The following is a 15,000-nucleotide window of genomic DNA, read 5'->3' as shown; positions in this document are numbered from 1 at the left end:
ACAATAGTCAATTAATCTAAGACAAAAGAGAAAAATAATTACAATAAAAAAAGAATAATCTCTTTAATTAATGGTGCTGGAAAAACTGGACAGTCACATGCAAAACACTGAAACTAAAATGCTATCTTATGTCATACACAAAAATTAACTCAAAATAAATTAAAGACTTGACCATAAGACCTGAATCATAAAACTCCTGGGAGAAAACATAACTGACAATCTCCTTGACATTGGTCTTGGTGACGTTTTTTGGGATTTAACTCTAAGAACAAGGGCAACAAAAGCCAAAATAAATAAGTGGGGCTACATCAAACTAAAAGCCTCTGCACAACCAAGAAAACATCAACAAAATGAAAAGGCAACCTATTGAATAGGAGAATACATTTGCAAATCATGTAGCTGATAAGAAGTTAATATCCAAAATATATAAAGAATTCATATAATCGAATAGCAAAAAGATAATAACAATCCAATTTTTAAAATGGGCAGAGGGTAGTTCTAATAAAAAAAAGTGGGCAGAGGTTCTGAATAGACAATTTTCTAAAGAAGACATACACATGGCAAACAGGCACATGAAAAGATCCTCAGCATCACTAACCACCAGGGAAATACTAATCAAAACCACAATGAGCTATTACCTCAGACCTATTGGGATGGCTATCATTAAAAACAAAATAAAAAATACAGGTGAGGATATGGAGAAAAGGGATTCATCATGCACTGTTGATGTGGGAATGTAAATTGGTACAGCCACTGTGAAAAATAATTTAGAGTTTCCTCAAACAATTAAAAACAGAACTACCATATGATCTAGCAATTACACTTCTGGGTATTTATTTGAAGAAAATGAAAACATAAATTCAAAAAGATAAATGCACCCCTATGTTCAGTGCAGTATTATTCACAATAGTCAAGATATGGAAACAACCTAAGTGGCCATCAATGGATGAACGGATCGATCTATCTATATCTATAGATCTCTCTCTATATATATCTATATATACATATATGGATATACACACACACAGTGGAATACAACTCAACCATAAAAAGGAATGAAATCTTGCCATTTGCAACAACATGGATGAACCTAGGGAGCATTAAGTGAAATAAGCCAGACAGAAAAAGGCAAAAATTCTATGATCTCACTTATAGGTGGAATCTAAAAGTCATTAAAAGCCAATTCATGGAAATGGACAATAGAGTGGTGGTCACCAGAGGGAAGGAGGTTTGGGGAGTGGATAAAATGGGTGAAGGGAGTGGGGAGGACTTTCAGTTGTAAGATGAATAGGTTAGGGGATATGTTGTGCAACACGGTTAGTATAGCCAATGGTATTGTGGTACACATTTGAAGGTTGCTGGGACAGTGGATCTTAAAAGTTCTCATCATAAAAAACAAATTGTAACTTTTTATGGTGACAAATGATAACTAGACTTACTGTCATGAACATTTTGCAGTGTATACAAGTGTTAAATCGTTACATTGTACACCTATAACTAATATATGTAAATTATACCTCAACGAAAGATTTAATAACTCCATTTTTATCATAATTATATTTTACACATGATTTATCTATTCCCTTCTATGAACATTTAAGTTTTCAGCATTTTTCCAGTGATCAAGCCCTAAACTAAGTGCAAGCTCCAGAATGACACTTACCATGGATTAAATTCATAGAGCATCCGTTCACATTTTTCCTTTTCCTAACAATGGCCCAATTTTCCTTCATGCATTCATCTCTTCTCCCATACAAGCCATATGCATAAAGGACAATTATCACACTGTGAACTCTAGGAGTAAACCTGACTGGTTTAAATCACCTCTGCCACAGTGATTGGGTCAGGAATACAGACATAAACCAAGTAGCATAGGTCACTGACCTAGCCACAAGGATTAGCTCAGGAATGGACAAGTTACCTAATTTAGATCAATGAAATGCAGAGAAAGATTTGCAGAAAACTCCTGGGAAATCATTTTTCTCACCATTAATAATAATATAAAAAACGGGAAAAAAGTCCTCACTTTCTCTGAAAGTCATGAAATAGAACTATGAAGCTTAAAATAACTGCAATCATTTTACCTCCATGAAGGAAGCCAGCCTGAAGATGAAGCCAATACACAGAGGAGGGTACAGCTGAGCAAACTGTGGAGAAACAGCCAGAACTACTGGATTAAGCCAGCCTGAAGCTCGCCTCCTCTGAATTTTCGAGCATGGGAGCTAATAATATTTATGTTTGTTTAAGCGAGTTTAATTTTGTTTTCTGTTACTTGCAGTCCTAACTCACACAAACGTAAAATCAGACTCCCTCTAGTGATTTTATATTGCTCCATCCTTTCAACAAACATCTGTACAAAACACCCTCTTGGTACCAGTATAACATTCCTTATTCACGTGGAGTGGGACATTAATAACTTTTCTCCAAGATTTGTGGCTGTACGTCTGTATTTTTCATTTCCAGAAATGTTGTTAACTGCCTTACCTCACTATTTCTCATCATATTTACTCGCAGGCTTTTTCACAGTTTGTTCCTGGGTACTACATCATAACAGAGATCAGTGGAAGGAAGCTCAAAAGAGCCTCAAGATTGTTTTCAGTGTTTTATTCCTTATACTCCCTGAGTCACTCTTCACATAGGACTCGGATGTGATGACTGTGGGTACATGGAAAGTCACTGAAGGATGAAATAATATTGATTGAACTGAGCACTTAGAGCAGTGAAATCTCACACATTAAAAAAAAAGGGATTTGGGAACAATTGGTAAATGGTTGAATAAATTATATTCTAGGCACTTCAAGAAATTTTGTACAGTTACACAGTTTTTTTTTTATTATGACTCTAGAGACTATGGTAAAATGTGAAGGAAAAAGTTATTAAACTAAATGGAGCAAAAACATACAAAATTGTATACACAATATTCATAATTTATATAATAGTCACAAACCAAACCAAACTAAAACAAAACAAAATATCATTTAAGTTTATTTATTTATTTTGAGAGAGAGAGCACACCCATGAGCATGGAAAGCGGCAGAGAGAGAGGGAGAGACAGAAAATCCCAAGCAGGCTTCGGACCCTCAGTGCAAGCCCGATGTAGGTCATGTGAGATCATGACCTGAGCCAAACTTCGGATGCTTGAACGACTGAGCCATCCAGGTGCCCCTAAAACATAATTTTTAAAACCCTGAAGCACATAAAAAGTAAACAAAACAAACATGAAAAATATACTAACAATGGTTGTCCTGGGGACTATAGAAATTTTTCCTGTTCTTTTCTTTCTTTTTTAAAATTTTTTTTTAATCTTTATTTATTTTTGAGAGAGAGACAGAGTGTGAGCAGGAGAGGAGCAGAGAGAGAGGGAGACACAGAATCCAAAGCAGGCTCCTGACCCTGAGCTGTCAGCACAGAGCCCGACTTGGGGCTCGAACTCACGAACCATGGGATCATGACCTGAGCTGAAGTTGGACACTCAACGGAGCCACCCAGGCGTCCCTTCTTTCACTCTTTTTAATGAACATACATTATTTAATGAAGGAAATTTTTAATGTTCTAACAGAAATGCTAGCATCATTTTAACTAACCACATTTTTTTAATTGACAGATTTGTTTGCAATGTACAGAGAGGAAACATTTAGCCTTACACAGCTTGTGATCCAATGTCCACTTCCCCAAAGAAGTTTCTAGGTCAAAGGAGATATACAGTATCCAAAATAAGACCTCACCCTCCATAAAATTTAAATAATGTCCCTCAAGTGCTAAGAAACAAAAGACCACCAGTCAGGCTCCCCGGGTCATTTGGCAATCTCTCAGCCTCCTCCAAGAGCAGTATCATGCAAGAAATAATGTGGGGGGGGGGGGGGGGACAAAAGAGGGAAGGACAGAGCTGTGAATCAGTCCAACTTAGACTATGCAAAAGGAAGAAGGAAGAGGTAAGGAATTAGATAACACCAGGCTCTATATCGGTATTTACCATTATTTTCCAAAAGTGAAGCAGAAAGTAAAAGGTGGAAATGAAGGGGAGACAAGAGGAAAATGAAGTGGAAGGAGATAGAATTGGGAGGACAGATTCCAAAGATATGTATATAAAAGAACAAACGATAAACCAGAATTATATAGAGAGATAAAGGATTTAATAGGAAGGACAGAAAGAAAGTGAACAGGCAACCAAAGGAGAAAGGATATTCCCAGTGGTGTCAGAACTGATGATGGAAACCTTAGTGAGACCCTGGGAAGGGAAGGTGGAAGTGAATGACAAATATGCAGCATCAAAATAAATCATCTTTTCTAGATCTTCTGCAGGAACAAATTTTCCAGAGATTTAGATTTGGTAAACAGACCAAGCTGGATCACAGTGAGGAACTTATAGGGGATTTAAGATGTCAAACACACAGAAGCCAAGGTTTGCCTGTAAGGTTGAAAATAGCACCATGCATGGCTTTTAGTATTGGGCTTGTTTCAAATAACTGCAGTTCAGAGAGACTTCTCTAAAAACCTAAGACAAGATACTAGTTTTTCTTTAGCTGTAATACACAGCAATAATCAGGCATATTCGATTTATATAGCCTTGTTAGTTCTCCTCACACTTGAAAACTATGTATTGTGTCCATGTATGTTTTATATTATTTAACATGTTTACATTTGGTATTTGAAACCAATTCATTATTTATTTATTATAACATGAAAGAATTGTCTGACTTAAAGAAAAGCAGAGTTGAAAATAATCTATATTTTCTGATTTTTAAAATTCAAATTCTTGAACCGCATACTGTTAACTGAGAGTGAATTTTGTGCTCAAAGTTGCTTTATTAGTTTATTAACCTAGGAATACAAGCATAGCAATTAAGAGCATGGGCTTAGAGTGAGAGAGGGCTGCCTGGGTCCAGACTCCATAGTTTATTGCCATGTTAGGCCTGTTTCCTAAACTCGCTGATCAGGAATCTCCCCATCTATGAGATGACAACCTCAGTAACTGCCTCATATGGCTATTGTGAGGATTCAACAAAATAATACATAAGAAGTACTTACTATAGTACCTGAAACATAACACTTAGTAAATGCTGTCACTAGTTCTAAAAGTCACCACACTTATTGTCAATGGCATTGCTAATGTTATTACCAATATTGTTGTCAGTGAGCGGAGGAATTTTATTAAGACAGAAGACATCATTTCTTACTTGTTTTGTTGTGCACTGTATCTCAAACACCCTGAGGTCCCTGATCTTGCATGTATGATTTCCTCTGCCTGGATCCCAGTCCCTGCCTCCTTCATGCTCTCTTTACTTGGCCAACTCCCACTCATCCCCCACTCTCAGCTAAAAGATGGCCTCCTTCTAGAAGTCAGCCTGCTCTCACTCTGAAGGATGGGATTCGTACCTAACAACCTGCTCTTCCCCTATACTGTTGTGATCCCATTTCACTGAAATTCCGTGTTTATCTTATTGATCTATATTCCCCCTTATATCACACACACACACACACACACACACACACACACACACACACACAATTTTAAGCTCCATGAAAACATAAATCTCTTTTTGGCCTTCATTTCTAACCCAAACATGTAGTCAAAGTATAACTGGTACATACTAAGTTCCTAATAAATGTTCTTTTAAATAAATAAAAGACACTTAGCAAAAGTTAAGAAGTTTTACAAACCCTATGTGCCAGGCTGAATTATAAAATATCTACTAATCAGAAGCATTTTATAATTACTGAACCATTAAGTTCAATGACTACTTGCAAAGAGTATTCTAAATAAAGTAATTTGACAATAAATAAAGGCATATTTATATAGATCTTTGAAGTAGTAAGCTGAAGAAAGCAATTTAAATAATATGCCCTCAAGCAATTTTTACAAAATTTAGTCCTTTCCCAAGCTCAGCTATTTTAGTAGCTCCTTGAATAGAAGTTACTTTTATTGGAAGAGTGATGGAGAATAGCCATCAGAACTGCATGAAAAAAATACATCTAATGAACATTTGTACCTGCTATATGTTAGGTACAGAAGCAGATTCAAAGAAAGATGAAACACAGCCCTTCTTCTAAATAGGTTGACAGGATAAGTGACATAAATAATAGAGAATTTTTTCCATCCACTGACTTCCCTCCACCAAATTCCTGAATTAATGACATTTATTTGTAGTTTATGTACACTTACTTTTGAATCTAGGAAAGGTCATTATTAAAAATAAATATGTGCATTTATTTCCTTTGCAACTGATACGTACTGATGTATTTGAGATAAATTAAGCATGCCAGGTTGTATCACAACTTTATGATTAATTTAGTCTTTTGAAAATAAACCAATTTCTCCAAGAGCACATGCTCATAACATCCATCAAATAGACAAGATGATTTGTATATAGCCTCTAAAATTTTACCCTGCAGCATCTAATTATTTTTCCTTTTGCAAAAGCTTCTGAACACCTGTTAAAGTCATTACTGTTCAGTCCTTTGGGGGCAATAGGAGAGATCAGCTCCCTCACACACTGCATATTTCTCAAGATTCACCAGGAACCTCATAGACTTGCTGCTGTACAACCTGAGCCATTTAACAGGTGGCTGGTACTGCTTCTCCTCCCCTCCTTCCCCAAAAATAATATCCTAGATTTCTTTTTTTAATTCCTTTTCTTTTTTTCTTATGCAAATATCCAAAGTAGTGGGGACATTCTCAGGAGCAGACAGAATTTAATCCAGAAGATTAACTTCATGAACCTACATGGAACAAGAGCTTTGCTTGTGAAATAAGAGATGGATGGATCTTTTCCTTTTCTCAAAGCTGAGAAAAATGGGTGAGGACTATAAAGATATCAGTCCTTCCATAACATGATAGGTCAATAGAGAAAAAGAAATTCACCTCAACAAAATGAAGGATACTAAATGGGTTACTGAATACTGTGACCATTTCCCTTTGAAAGTTAAGAAAATCTTAATTTGTAATAATATATTCTGCCTTTCCCTCACCAAAGCAAGGACTGGAGCAGCACTTAGGCTGCATGTGTGTATAAAGAAAGCTTTTGTTTTAATGTGCTAAGGGACTAAGATGTGGTGGTTCCCAGCATCTGGCTGTTGATTATTACCATCCTTCCTTCCTGCAATGCAGTTCATTCTCAATTGGTGACAAATCTTATTTCAAATTCTAAGACTACGGTTTTATTTTCCATTATACTAAGATCTCCTATTGTGTCTTTCAGGATCATGGTAGGAAACAAATTCACTCCAAACCATTTACGTGAAAAGACTCTAATGAAGCAAGAACTTACATAAGTTTTAGGCAGGGTTAAGGCAATAAGCAAGAATGGTGAGGCACCTAGAGACTTCAGTAGTGGGAAGCCATTACAACCAGTAGTGTTGAACCAGTAGTATTCCTCAATAGTGTTCCAGGGATGCCAGGGAGAATTGACACTGAGGAGGAGAGACCACATTGTAGGAGCTGTAATGTAGGAGACATTACAGGAGAATGAGAAAGAGTATGTTCTTACCTCTCTCTCTTCCCATTCTCTCATTGACTTCCTACTGGCCAAATTTAACTGGATGTTGGAAATCAGCTCCAAGAGACTCTAGGTGTAGGGAATAGCCTCCCGGAAGTATACACAGAGTAAGGAAGGGCAACAAATAAACTTGGATTGAAACAAACATATTAAAAAAAAAAAAAAAAAGAAGAAGACATATCCAAACAGAACTCATTAGCAAGTTAGCAAACTGGCCCAGCAATGTTTATCCCCAGTGGTCTAAATAAGACAACCATTAAGAGTTCTCCTGATGAAGACTTTGTAACGCATTTGCGTGCAAGAAAAGAAACAAGGGTCTCCCAGAGAACTTCTTAAAAAGATTGAAAAGATGCTCTCCAAATGGGACAGAAGCTCATAGGTCAACCCTTTATTACTACTGGCACAAAGCAAGAGAGGTTTCTTAGCTTCTGTCCTTCAGAGTTTGGAAGCATGGATCATGATATCTGACTGCATTTGGAAAAATGAGGACAGGCTTCTGGCTAGAGAAGATCCATGGTGGCTGGGTGAAAAGAGAGTAAATTGGTGGGATCATCCGAAGTTTCCATGGACTAGGCTGACACTGAGGAACAGATAGATATAAAATAAGTAGGAAAACATTACCCAAGGAGGCTACTTTTCAGGGCCATGAATACCAGCAGATAGAGGCTCTGTGGGTAGACCACAGGATGGGGGTGGGAAGGTAAGGGAGGCAGGCACAGAAGAGGGGTGATGCAGTGTCAAGATCTCTGTAGGAGGAACTTCAAAACACCCCCAAAAAAAGTGGTCCATAAGATAGAGCAAGTGCTTGAATGCCTGCCATGATAAAGGGTACAAGAACCAAGACAGAATTACTAACAGTCTATATTAAGTTAAAAGGGCTTTTTCTTTCATTCTCTACTTTCCTCTTTTTCTTATCCAAACTTGAAGGAACTTGAACCAGGGGGAAAAGAAGCAGAAGCAACTGGGACAACATCTTACCAGATCTTGCTAGCCAACTAGTGGCCACCCAGTCAACTCAGCAGAGATAGCAGAGAAGCTTTGATTTAGATGAGGGAATGAGAAAGATTTTCCTTTGGATTGTAATGGGCCATTTAATACCTAAAAGTAAGACTGGGTGAGACCATAGTCTGAAATTGACTATGCGGAAGACTGCATAACCACAGAAAAGATTCAGAAATTGGAGGAACCAGTTTCCTCTAAAATGTAAGATGAAGATTGGGGCTGAAAACAGGTAGTGGTATTAAAAGTCTCTATAAAAAGCAGCCAGACCTCCAGATTCCCTTTGTACTTCCTATCCCAGTTATGTGACTATTCTTCTCTAGGATCCCAGCAGAAGATTGTAGTAATAGCCCTCCCTGGAACCAATGAACCGCACAGTCACACACAGTCAAAAGTGGGAGCAAAGTTCATAATGGAAGCAAAGTGTCAAAATGAAAAGAAGGAGTTATGGTAGTCAACCTACTAACACTGGAAACTCTTAGCCTTTTGTCCACCTGGGACCTAGTTTACACACCTCCCAGCAGGAGACTAGGATTCTTACTGGTCCAAAAGAGAACACCTTGGTATTAGGAAATTGGATGGCAGGTGTCAAGGCAGGAAGGAAGGCTCACTTACCACTGAATATTTTTTTTATTGTTTGAATTATTTACCATGTACATGCATTACCTATTAAAAATAATAAATACATGAACATTTGAAACATAAACATTTAAATATATGAAAATTTAAACTGGAAAATGCCTCAAAAAGACATAAAAAGATAAAGAGTCTGTGAAACAAAAAAGGGATGTTGTAACAAAAGAAATATTCTAATATGAAAAAAAAAACATTGAAGATGAAACATGATTGCAAAACAAAATATGATAGGATAAAAGTTTCCACAGAGAAAAAGCAAGTTACATCAAAATGCCTGGGAATCAAAATATCTTCTAAGAAGCAAAACTGGGCAATGGAGAAATGTCCTCACAGTTCTGACAGAAAGGTTTTCCTACAAAGAATTCTCAGACAAATCAAATTAGTAACCACTTGAGAGAGTAAAATTATAATATGTGAATTTAATTCCTATCACCTTTTTTCAGGAAGCTACTAGAAGATATGATGCAAGAAAATGAGAGTAAAAATCAAGATATAAGATCGAGAAAATAGAATACCTGACACAGGAGAAAGAATTAAGGCCTCTCTAGGGTTCTGACATAGGAAAATTTGAGCCTAGAAAGCAAATAATCAAGAGTGAAGCAAGAGGACAGAAAGCTCCACAAAGGATGTATGAAGAAAGAAAGAAAGAAAGAAAGAAAGAAAGAAAGAAAGAAAGAAAGAAAGAAAGAAAGAAAGAAAGAAAGAAAAAGAAAGAAGAAGGAAGGAAGGAAGGAAGGAAGGAAGGAAGGAAGGAAGGAATAAAAGAAGAAGGAGTGGGTAAAGCAGGGAAGAAGGATATATTTGACTAAACTGAAAGAACATTTAAAATTATCAGAAAGTTGGAGAACTGATAAGTGAAAGTCTCTAAAAAATCATAAAAAGAGGCATTGTTAACTCCAAGAAATAATGTAATTAGAGTATGCATGGCTCAGCTGTGAAAAATACTCAGTAACACTGAATATTGCTTTAACAAAAAAAGTGGTATAGAACTATACTGGGAGACTGGGTGAAGGCAGGTGGATGTACTATGGATGGCAAGAGGGAAGCGTGTGTTTCAGGTTAAAAGAACTAAATCTTCATCTTTCACAATAGTTAATCTAAAATTGACAAATCTTGGGGAACCTGGGTAGCTCAGTCAGTTGAGCGTCCGACTTGGGCTCAGCTCATGATCTCGCGGTCTGTGAGTTGGAGCCCCACGTCGGGCTCTGTGCTGAGAGTAAGAATGTTGTTTTAAAATAGAGAGGTAAATAGCAGAACAATTACCTAAAAGGATTACAAGTGAGTGCCTTTGAAGACTGGGAATTAGAGAAGAGTGGGATAGGAACTGGCCAGAAATTTTTGTTATTATAAGCTTGATTGTATTACTTCAAATGTCATATATATATGACATATATGACATATATATATATGACATATATATACATACATATGTATATATATGACACAAAATGTTATATACTCTGTGTATACATATATATTACTTTGATAGAGATTGAAATTTATGTTAAAAAATAATCAGCAATAAAGTACACGGTTACACTTTACAAGAGTAAAGAAACCAACTGAACAGTGCAGACTAATCAGAACTCCACATGTGGGTCTAATAGGAGATCATTTAACCCACAAAGAAAAGGAAACCCCAAAAGGTCACCAGCTAGAAGTCACATAAAGCAAAAAACAATGTAACACCAATAGGATAATTTCCATCTCTGGCTAGAGTGCCTTAACTGTGTTTCAAATTGGATACATTATACAATATTTGATTTTAACATTATAATGGACTTTGGCCCTTCCTTATACATGGAAAGGGTTGAATACCTATTGACTTATTATTTTTATAGAAAACTGAATGCAAAAATCAATGAAGTCCCCACAACTCCTTTGCAAAATATAACTTGGTGGTAGAGGGCTTTTACTGTGCTCCCAAAGGTAAAAGCCACCTGGAAAGGGCCAGCGTCAAGGTAATCAGAGGCAGAGAAGCAGCTAGTCACAACTAAAGGGGTGGAAGAGTCACTCTTTCCAATGTTCAACTGAAGGGACTAGAAAAACAACTTAAATATTCCTATTCTTTGCTATTTATCAGAAATGCTCTTACTCCACACACAAATGGTCAATTAATCTATGAAAAAGAAGCCAAGAATATACAATGGGGAAAGAAGAGTCTCCAATAAACAGTGTTGGAAAAACCAGACAACTGCATGTAAAAGAATTAAACTGGACCACTCTCTTCCACCTTACACAAAGATTAACTCACAATGGATTAAAGATCTGAATGTAAGAGCTGAAACCATAAAAAATCATACAAGGAAACATATATGGTAAGTACCTCAACATTCGTCTTGGCAATATTCTTTTTTAGGTATGACACCAAAAGCAAAGGCAGCAAAAGCAAAGTAAACAAATGGCACTATATCAGATTAAAAAGCTTCTGCACAGCAAAGGAAACAATCAACAAAATGAAAGGCTACCTACCCAGTGGGATAAAATATTTGCAAATTATGTATCTGATAAGGGATTAATATCCAAAATATATAAAGAATGAATATAACTAAATAGCACCAAAAAAATAAATTAAAAAATGGGCACTGAATCTGAATAGGCATTTTTTTAATAAAACATACAAAGGGTCAACAGAAATATGAAAAGGTGTTCAACATCAGTAATCATTAGAGAAATGCAAATCAAAACTATAGTAAGATATTACCTCACACCTGTTAGCAAGTCTATTATCAATAAAACAAGAAATAACAAGTGTTGGTGAGGCTGTGGAGAAAAGGGAAGGCACTCTCACACACTGTTGGTGGGAATGTAAATTGGTCCAGCCACCATGGACAACAGTATGGAGGTTCCTCAAAAAGTTAAAAATAGAACTACCATATGATCTAACAACTCCACTTCAGGGCATTTATCAGAAAAAAAACAAAAACACTCTCTGAAAAATATATATACATCCTCATGTTCTTTGCAGCCTTATTTACAATAGTTAATATATGGAAACAACTTAAGTGTCCATTGATGGATGAATGGATAAGGAAAACATGGCATATACATATATAATGGAATATAATTCAGCCATAAAAAATAGTGAAATCTTGCCACCAGTGACAACATAGATGCACCTAGAGGACATTATGCTAAGTGAAATAAGTCAAACAGAGAAAGACAAATATCCTACAATCTCATTTATATGTGAAATCTAAAACAAAAACTGAGCTCATAGATACAGAGAAAAGACTGGAGGTTGCTAGAAGTTGGCTGTGGGGAATGAGTGAAATGGGTAAAGAAGGTCAAAAGGTATAAACTCCTAATTATAAAACAAAGAAGTTATGGGGGTGTAATGTGCAGTATGGTGACTATAGCTAATAACATTGTATTGTATTTTCGAAAGTTACTGAGAGTACATCTTAAAAGCTCTTATCACAAGAAAAAGAAATTTGTAACTATGTATGGTGACAGATGATATCCAGACACTGTGGTGATCATTTTGCAATACATGCAAGTATTGAATCATTATGTTGTACACCTGAAACTAATGTTATATGTCTTTTATACCTCAATAAAAAAAATGAAGAATGTGTTTTAAAATGTGTATGTTTCTTAACTAGTTATAAATAGTTTTGCCACCTATATGTTAACAAAGGAAAGATCGTTCAAAAGTATTCAGGACAAAACAGATCTATCTTTACTTATGCTTCATGGAGCATTAGAATTATCAGCAGGCTTTCCTAGGGATGTTTTTAGTAATGACCCTTCTTTCATTATATTCTGATAAACATCTAAGGCAAGAGATTTACAAAAAGTAATGGGAGAGGTTTCAGTTGTAAGTTCAGAAACATTTTAGCATCAAACTACCTGTTAGCATCCAGGTAACTGACACAAAGAATATGGGATTTGGAGTCAGTATTACCAACTTTCATATTAGTCACATTAGTCAATTGCACTAATACTACCAATCTCGAAGAATCCTTGTAGCAATTAAAGGATTCATCTATGTGAACAGTCTGGAATATAATAGATACATAGTAACTGCCCTTTTTATCGTTATTCCCATAATACTTAAACCGTAGTCAGTCTAAATAGCTTAAACTACATACACTGTTTCTCTAAAGTTTCACAAATAAGGAGCACTAGTGAGGAATAGAAGGTGCTGTTTTTATGGCTACATTAATGCCAAGAGATAGACAAGGACAAGACCTTTGTCCTAAGGTATGGGAGCAATTAGTACTATTTATCAAATATTTGCCATTTGGGCCCCTTCTAAGTATACAATTGGAAAAAGAGGGTCATAAAATAGTTTGGGCCCATGTTTTGTTAGCAGGAAGTAGTGCACTTATACGGCCCAAGTATTTATTTGCAAAGCTCTCTTTTCCATGTGACATGGAGACCAGCAATGTTCAAAACGGTGACCATTCTCTCAGACCTGGTCCTGGATGATTACGATGCACAGAGCCTCCCTGATGACCCATAATTGACATGAAGTGTAAGCAAGAAAACTTGCCCTAGAGGTTCTTCTGCCCCTTCTGGTGCTGCTTGTGTGCTTGTTAGGTGTGGACCTGGTACGTCTTTTGTGAAGTGGCTGAGATGCTAAGGAGACTCAGTCACTCACCATGGCAAACAAAAAGCCCAAAGAAGGAGTCAGAACTGAGATCAATGATCATAGCAATTTCAAGGTGGTGGGGCAAGATGGTTCTGTGGTACAGTTTAATATTAAGAGGCGTGCATCACTTATTAAACCAACAAAAGCCCATTGTGAACCACAGGATTTGTCAATGAGGTAGATCAGATTGTGATTTGATAGGCAGCCAATCAATGAAACAGTTACACCTGCATAGTGGGACATGGAAGCTGAAGATACAATTGATATTCTCCAGCATCAGATAGATGTCTGGTGAAAAGAGAAACTAATACTTGACTGCAGAACTCTGTTCCTCCAGACCAACAAGGCATTCTCAATTAGAAAACCACAATTTTTGTTCTGCCACATCCTGACTACTATGTATAGTTTTCGCTATTCTTTTATTTTTCCCTTCCCCATACCTTTTATGTGCACAAGCATATTGCATTTTTTTGCTAAATGGCTGATGGTATGTTTTAATAAACATCAAAGGGAGATGGGATGTGGAAAAATACTAGTTTTATGAAAATACCTCTTTTCTCATTCAGCACTTATATTTATATTCCAGTAAGTTATGTTGCTCTTGCTGTTTAACAAAAAAGAACAACATAAAATTTATTGTACATCTTTTATAATTGGAGAAATTTAATGCTTTTCATTTGGCATTATAAAACAATGGACATATACAAATATATATATATATATATTATACATACGTATATAAAAGGCCAATTTTATAACTTTTTTGTACATAGCTGTTACATGTAGGGCAATCTGTCTTTAAGTAGGTATAAATTAGGCTAAAAGGAACAAACCCTAGTTTGCCCTTCAAGTCAAGCATCTTGTTGTTTAAACAATTTTCCTATCAAAAAAAAATTTGCTCTCTATTTTGAGCTTGTCACTAGCCTAACTGAACAAATAAATAAGGGAAAACGATTCATTGGCCAGCAACCTGTCAGATTCCTGATCTCTCTCTCTCTCTCTCTCTCTCTCTCTCTCTCTCCTACATCTTCCCTTCTCTTTCCTATTTGGTCTAAAGTAAATAATGACATTGGGGGCACCTAGGTGTCTCAGTTGGTTAAGCATCCTCCTCTTGATTTCGGCTCAGGTCATTACCTCACAGCCGTGAGATGGAGCCCTGCATGCCCCCACCCCCGCCCCCACACTGAGCATGGATCCTGCTTTGGATTCTCTCTCTCCCACTCTCTCTGCCCCTCCCCCACTCACATGGATGTGCGCTCGCTCTCTCTCTCT

General features: G+C 36.6%; 1 pseudogene; it reads left to right on the top strand.

Annotated features, from left to right (window-relative positions):
* The first annotated feature begins 13,738 nt into the window (after positions 1–13,738).
* On the top strand, positions 13,739–14,023 carry LOC125164822 (small ubiquitin-related modifier 2-like; annotated as a pseudogene).
* The last annotated feature ends 977 nt before the right edge of the window (positions 14,024–15,000 follow it).

This window comes from Prionailurus viverrinus, chromosome B1 (assembly GCF_022837055.1).
Source record: "Prionailurus viverrinus isolate Anna chromosome B1, UM_Priviv_1.0, whole genome shotgun sequence".
NCBI lineage: Eukaryota > Metazoa > Chordata > Mammalia > Carnivora > Felidae > Prionailurus > Prionailurus viverrinus.
This window is presented reverse-complemented; position numbering and strand designations above follow the sequence as displayed.